This window comes from Palaemon carinicauda, chromosome 24 (genome assembly GCF_036898095.1).
Source record: "Palaemon carinicauda isolate YSFRI2023 chromosome 24, ASM3689809v2, whole genome shotgun sequence".
In the NCBI taxonomy this organism is placed as follows: Eukaryota; Metazoa; Arthropoda; class Malacostraca; order Decapoda; family Palaemonidae; genus Palaemon; species Palaemon carinicauda.
Window position 1 is genome coordinate 51,567,349 of NC_090748.1, and position 6,383 is coordinate 51,573,731.

A 6,383-nucleotide genomic window follows, 5' to 3' on the forward strand; every position below is an offset into this window, starting at 1 on the left:
AACACCGCGACCCACTGCTACCACAGATCTCTTTTAGTTCCTCTACTTGCTTCACATAGTGGCGAAAGAACACTCTGGAAGACTTCCAGCCAGTGTATGAACGGAGATGTTCAAAATCCATACAATTAAAGAAATTTAAGAATGAGGCAACTTTCCTCGGATCGTGACCTGCGGGTGTATTGTCAGGATCCGCTCTGCGAATAAAATATGTGATTTTCGCTCTGAGTTGATTCAGAGATAAATTTGAGCCTGATGTTTCTCCCCTGAATAGTTGACCACCCTTGAAGTCTGAAGTTCTATGAAGATAGACCTTTAGGCATTCTACTGGACATAGAGATGCATCTTCTTTCAGAGGGCAGATTCTCCAGGGACCCCACCTGTTGGTGGGTAACTCATTCTTGGCGAGAAACGTAGGATCCGGAAACAGGTTCAGTTCTTCCCCATCCAGGAACTGAACACGACCTGCCTCTCTCGAGAGGCTACAATCTCACTAACCCTGGCCCCGGACGCGAGTGCAAAAATAGGAAAATAACTTTTTGTGTCAAATCCTTTAACGCACACTCTTCATTGCTCAACAGAGAAGCGAAATGAAGAACTTGTCTAAAGACCATGAAATGGGCTTTGGAGGTGCTGAAGGTCTGAGCCTAGCACAGGCTTTCGGGACTTTATTAAAGATCTCGTTACCTAGGTCGACCTGGAAGGCATATAGAATGGGTCTTGTCAAAGCAGACTTACACGCTGAAATCGTGTTCGCTGCCAACCCTTGACCATGGAGGTGGAGAAAAAAGATAAGCAGAAGTCTGTCAAGATCTCCTGCGGAATCTTCGCCTTGACAAAAGGCCACCCATTTTCTCCAAGATGACTCATATTGCCTTCTAGTAGATTTGCACTTATATTCCTCAAGGAAGTCTATACTGGCTTTCGAAATCCCGAAACGCTTTCTCACCGCTAGGGAGAGAAAATCTTGAGCTGCAGGGTCCGGGTTTTCTGTAATGAAGCGCAGACAGTTGACTTCTGGACTCGCTGGGTCAGAACTGGATCTGGTAGTGGTACAAACTTCAGCTACAGTTCCAATGCCAGGAGGAACCACACGCTGTTCGGCCACTTGTGGGCCACTATTGCCGCTACCCTTTGAAGGATCTCAGTTTGTTGAGGACCCTCAACAGAAGGTTGTGAGGAGGGAACAGATAAGTCTTGGACCATCTGTTCCAGTCGAGGGACATCGCGTCCACTGCTTCCGCTAAGGGGTCCTCGTACGGGGCACGTACAGGGGCAACTTCTTGTTGTCTTTCGTCGCAAAGAGGTCTATCTGCAGTTCTGGGACTGATTCAGAATGAAGGAGAATGATCCTGCGTCTAAGGACCATTCCGACTCTATCGGTGTGAACCTGGATAGAGCATCTGCTGTCACATTGCGGACTCCTTGAAGGTGAACTGCCGACAGGTACCACTTCTTCTTTTCCGCCAATCGGAAGACAGCCAACATCACTTGGTTGAGAGGTGGTGACCTCGATCCTTGTCGATTCAAGTATCTCACAACTACCTCGCTGTCTATCACCACCTTATGTGGATCGAGTGACGCGGGGAGACTTTCTTTAAGGTAAGGAGCACTGCCCTAGCTTCTAGAAAGTTTTATGTGAAAGGTCTTGAATAGCCTGGACCAAGTCCCCCTGGACTTTTTTCCGATGAGAGTGACCTCCCCATCCCTCCTTCGAGGCGTCTGAGTGAATCGTCACCGACGGGGGAGGTGGCTGAAGAAGAACCTGACTTCTTTAGATGTCTGGCTTGGGACCAAGGCCTGAGAAGAGTACTTAGCGGAAGCGGCTGGTCTTCTCAGATCTCTTCACGCGTTTGATGCATAACTTCTCCAAACTCCGATTGCATCCTTTAGCTGTGCTCTTAGCACTGGGTCTGTCACCGAAGCAAACTGGAGAGAGCGCAGTACTCTCTCCTGCTCGTGTCTTGATATCCTTTCGGAATCTTGAAGTCTCTTGACAGAACCCGCTATCTCCTTCCTTTTCTTCGCCGGGGTGGGAGAAAACGGTTGTGACAAAAGGTCCCAGTGGATTCCCAGCCACTGGAACTTTTGAGATGGAGAAAGTCGAGACTTTTTCTGTTGATCTTGAAGCCTAGGTACTCTAGGAACTGGATCACTTGACTGGAAGCTTGCAAGCATTCTGTCTCGGATGCTGCCCACACCAACCAGTCGTCCAGGTAGGCTACTACCTGAATTCCCTTTAGGCGAAATTGTTTGAGAGCTACGCTCGCAAGCTTCGTAAAAATCCTTGGGGCTATGTTTAGCCCGAATGGCATGGCTCCGAAGGCGTATAGTCTTCGTTGTAGCCTGAACCCTAGGTAGGGGGAGAGTCGATGGCTAATTGGAATGTGCCAATAGGCGTCTGACAAGTCTATAGAGACGGAATATGCCCTCTTGGGCAGTAAGGTCCTTATGTGTTGCAGTGTTAGCATTTTGAATTTGCAATTCACTATGAACTTGTTGAGTGGCGACAAGTCCAGAATGACTCTGAGCTTTTCCGAGTCTATCTTGGGAACACAAAACAGCCTCCCTTAGAAATTGATGGGCTTCACCCTTCGGATTACCTTTTTTCTCCAACAGTTCTTGAACGTACTCCTCCATAACGGGGGTGGAATGTTGGAAAAACCGAAGGCACGGGGGTGGAGTGCTGTACCAGCTCCCGCCCAGTCCATTCTTGAGTAGGCTGTGGGCCCAGGGATCGAAGGTCCACCGATCCCGAAATTTCAGAAGTCTCCCTCCTACCGGTATCACCTCGATTGGACTGCCGTCCTGAGGTCTTGCCTTCCTGACCACGACCACCCCTGAATCCCCTTCCCCTTGAGGGGCGTCTAGACGAGCCTCTGGCTGCTCCTCTAGGCTTTGCTCGAAAGGAAGTAGACTGCCCTTCGAACACTGGGGTGAATGCCGTGGACTGTGTCGACACGGCCTGGGGTACCCACTGAAAGGTGGTCGGGGTTTGTGCCACGATCTGGGGCACTGGGGGCAATGGCAATTGCAGTTGCTGTTGCTGTCTAAGAGGCTTGGCTGGCCGAGACGGTAGCCTAGTCCTCATAGTCTTCCTCTTTGGTTGAGGACCCTCATCCGGGGAAGACTTTCTTTTGATAGCCAGGCCCCACTTCTGGAGAAGGTTTCTATTCTCCAAGGCGGCTTTATCAACAACTTCTTTGACCAAGTCGGTAGGGAAAAGGTCTTTTCCCCAAATGTTGGAGGAGATTAGTTTCTTCAGCTCGTGCCTCACCGTAGCCGAGGTAAACACGAACTCCCTACAAGCTCTCCTTGCCTTGACGAAGCCATAAAGGTCCTTCGTCACTGTGGCCAGATGAGGCTTGGCCACTACCATGAACATTTCATGGACCTTGGGGTCACTTGCCATCGTCTCGAGAGTAGTCTGAAGAGACATTGAGGCAGTCAGTCTTTCTTTTGTATCGAACTCACTTCGCAAAAGAAAGTCAGACAGCTTAGGGAGGTCCTTGCCGAACTGACGTCCGGCAATATCAGCCTCCAACTTTCCCACTGAGAACGTAAGATTGGACGTCTTTCCAGTCTTTGTGGTCCATAGGCAGGGCCAGCGACAAGGGTTTACACTCCTCTAGGGAGGGGCAAGACTTGCCGGCCTCGATTGCTTTTAGTACAGCCAGAAACCCTTTCTGTAAAAAGGGGAAGGCTCTAGTAGGCGAGGACACAAAGGAAGGGAGCTTCCTATTCAATGCAGCTACCTTTGAGTTAGAGAAGCCCCTCTCTTTCATCGAGGATGAAAGTAGAGCTTGAGCCTTAGCATGGTCCATCACTATGACCTCCTTCGGCCTCTGTCTCCTCCTTTGAAGCTGGTTCCTTCCTCAGCCGGACCATAACAGTCCGGATATGATGCCCTTGCTGGGCCAGAATTCCACCCTCCAGGGGACTTGAGCCCAGCTTATCCGAGATGACGATCTTTCCAGTCGTCATCGGCATGTGCGCAGCATACCTCCATGGGTTAGCATCTGAGCACAAGGGAAGGTCTTTCACATTGAGCTTTTTCTAGGGCCCATGTGATTCTGCAAGGCACTGCATTCGCAGTTCCATTGCAGCCCGCCTTCTCCTAATTGTCCTTCTGCATTTGTTGGATCATTCCAACAATAGAAGAGAGGGCCTGTCCCAGCTCTACTAGGAGACCGGCCGATGTAGAGGGGCTTGAACTTCATCCTGGGCTTCTGCCAGGAGGTCTTCCTCCTGACACCCGTCCACATCAGACATCCTGTCATCTAGCTGGATGTCTTGCATCGCGACCGCGACTTCAGCATCCACCTGGATCTGAACTTAGGGGGATCTCCTCTTGAGGCTGGGGAATCACTGCATCAGCTGATGCCCTTAGGGAAAGGATACGCCCTCATCTTCTCACTTGGAAGATAAGGGCCAGAAGTGTTCTTTTGGAAGCCCCTTACCCAGGTACGAAGCTTCTTCCTAGCTATTTAAATGTCTCAGTAATCAGGTTAGTGCACACAGTACATACCTGAGGGTCCCAATACCGGAGATCATCCTTGGAGACAGCGTATGCTGCGTGTCTCCTACAAAACTCATGTCCGCAGAGGTTCTTGCTGCTGACATTGCAGAAAGCACTTCCCCACTTCGGAGTGTCCTTCTGTAAAGAGAAGAAATTTCCATGAGTATCAAGTGAACTATGTATCACTGGATATGAATAGTATAGCATAACAATTCAGAAAGGAAAGACACACACTTGTGTTTCCCTCACAACCCATTGTTGCAGCCTTCCAGATAATAAAATAAAAAATGGTTTATCTCTTCTAGAGTAACCAATGCAAGGTTTCCAGAGGAAACAGGTGGAGCTCACACCTAAGCAATGATTTTAAAATCCTGGATAATAGACAGGGAAGAACTCAGCTTCCTATCTGAGGGCAACAGCAAAGGGATGTGCAAGAAAACACAATAGTGTTAGAAGATACAGTGCTGTACCAAAACCTTTACTATAGTTTTCTTCTTACTGTATATGCTATACAGAAGAATACTAGTACAGTATAGGGGGATGTGTACCGGCCTGCCTTTGCCGGCCGGCACACACCACAACTAGCTTTAAAGTATACTACTTAACAGCTATAGGGCGGCAGCACTCTGGTTCAAATACCTGTGCCGGTCGGCAGCAACTGCCGGCCGGTAACAGCCAGTGTTGGCCGGCGATGGCTGCCGGCCAGCAACTACACAAGGTAGTACCCAGCTGCCGGCCACACTCTTGGTGACCGGCAGACAAGGACTGACATAAGCCGGCCGGCAAAGGTACAAGACCGATGCCAGCCGGCAGCAAAAGAACCAGAGGACTACACCTGCCCGGCTGCCGGCCTCATAGGCCGGCAGCCGGGACAGGTACAGCACTAGAAGAAAAATAGAATGGATGCCGGGATAAGAGTGTACAACAACCTCCAAGCCCGGCAACCGAAAGAGTGCATATAAGGAAGGGGAGAAACTAATTCAGGCTTCCTTGACCAATGCCGTCCAGCTCTGCCGGCAGGCATGGATGAGGGACCAAGAGAGGTCCGGGCAGCACTCGAAAACATAAGACCCTTGCCGGCCAGCAGCTCTGCCGGCCGGCAAGGGGCTGAGTCCAATTCCACATCCCAACCTATACTAGGTCCAGAAGTAGAACGACGTACAGTACAGTAAGACCCCAGCCGGCCAGCTCTGCCGGCCGGCAAGGGGCTGAGTCAATTCCACATCCTAACCTATACTAGGTCTAGATGTAGAACGACGTACAGTACAGTAATGGCTAGGGCATTACGGGAGATAGAGGGGGAAGGGACAAGAGGGTCTGCCAACCTTGCTTTAGTGACAGATCACCCGTAGCCAAGAAACTTATCTTAGCCTAAGGGGAAAGGCCAGCAATACTTGCCAGCTTCCAGAGCACCAAAGCAAGGAAGGCGTTGCTACTCCCAAGGGAAGAACTTATCCTCCCCCGAGAACAGCAACAGGACTAGTCTGGTAGATCACAAAAGAAGGAATCATAACTACAGAAACCTTCGGTAGTGACCTAAGGGAGCTAAGCTCCCTTTGTATGTGTTAGGTCAGCGAGGGGGACTCTGCCCCAAGCCAGACAACACAGACTCAGACTAAAAACTCTGTTGTTCTGTCCCTCTTGAACCATAACTACAGGAACAGGAAGGTACAGTAACACCCTAGTATAGTTTTATCGAAAATAAATTCGGAAAAAACCACTTAGGGATAAGCCCAAGGCTTAAACAGAGGGAAAGGGATTGCATACCTTTTCCGAAGAAAAGAAAGCAACCGGGGAGTATGATAAAGTATACTAAGGCTCCATAAGAAATTAGCCTAGGCACCAAGAGAATCGATTACCTAATTCA